Raw genomic sequence first — 1,262 nt, forward strand, 5'->3', positions numbered from 1 at the left:
AAAAAAGACCAAAAAAAAGACCTGGTCGTCAACGCCTGCTCCTGTCCATGCCAAACGGCGTTTTCCTCTCAACTTTGGCATGCTCGCTGAGGAAAAGGCAGGTAAAGGTTGTGGATAAAAAGTAAACGCGCTGTGGAGAATTGCCAAATCGTTCAGGCGCCGTGAAAAAAAGAAAGACGTAGTCGTCAACGTCTGGTCCCGTCAATGGCGAAGGGCGTTTTCTCTCAACTTTGGCATGCTCGCTGAGGAAAAGGCAGGTAAAGGTTGTGGATAAAAGTCCGAAGAACCTCGCTACAATTGCCAAAATCTTTCCGCTGCCATTCAAAAATGGACTACTCCTCCACACCTCCCGTCCATGCCAAACGGCGTTTTCTCTCAACTTTGGCATGCTCGGAGAGAAAAAAAGGCAGGTAAAGGTTGTGGATAAAAAAGTAAAAAATTGCCAAAAATTTCGGGCGCTCAAAAAAAAGGCCTACTCCTCAACGCCTGCTCCCGTCCATGCCGAACCGCGTTTTCTATCAACTTTGGCATGCTCGGAGAGAGAAAAAAGGAAAAAAAAAAAAAAAAGGTCCAGTAAAGGTTGTGGATAAAAGTAACCGGCTTTGGAGAATTGCCTGAATCCTTCCGGCGCTGTGAAAAAAAAAGACCAAAAAAAAGACCTGGTCGTCAACGCCTGCTCCTGTCCATGCCAAACGGCGTTTTCCTCTCAACTTTGGCATGCTCGCTGAGGAAAAGGCAGGTAAAGGTTGTGGATAAAAAGTAAACGCGCTGTGGAGAATTGCCCAAATCGTTCAGGCGCCGTGAAAAAAAGAAAGCGTAGTCGTCAACGTCTGGTCCCGTCAATGGCGAAGGGGTTTTCTCTCAACTTTGGCATGCTCGCTGAGGAAAAGGCAGGTAAAGGTTGTGGATAAAAGTCCGAAAGAACCTCGCTACAATTGCCAAAATCTTTCCGCTGCCATTCAAAAATGGACTACTCCTCCACACCTCCTCCCGTCCATGCCAAACGGCGTTTTCTCTCAACTTTGGCATGCTCGGAGAGAAAAAAGGCAGGTAAAGGTTGTGGATAAAAAGTAAAAAAATTGCCAAAATACTTTCTGGGCCCTCAAAAAAAGGCCCTACTACTCTAACGCCTGCTCCCGTCCATGCCGAACCGCGTTTTCTATCAACTTTGGCATGCTCGGAGAGAGAAAAAGGAAAAAAAGAAAAAAAAGGTTCCAGTAAGGTTGTGGATAAAACTTAAAACAATTGCCAAAATACTTTCT

This window comes from Babylonia areolata, unplaced genomic scaffold (genome assembly GCF_041734735.1).
Source record: "Babylonia areolata isolate BAREFJ2019XMU unplaced genomic scaffold, ASM4173473v1 tig00007862, whole genome shotgun sequence".
In the NCBI taxonomy this organism is placed as follows: domain Eukaryota; kingdom Metazoa; phylum Mollusca; class Gastropoda; order Neogastropoda; family Buccinidae; genus Babylonia; species Babylonia areolata.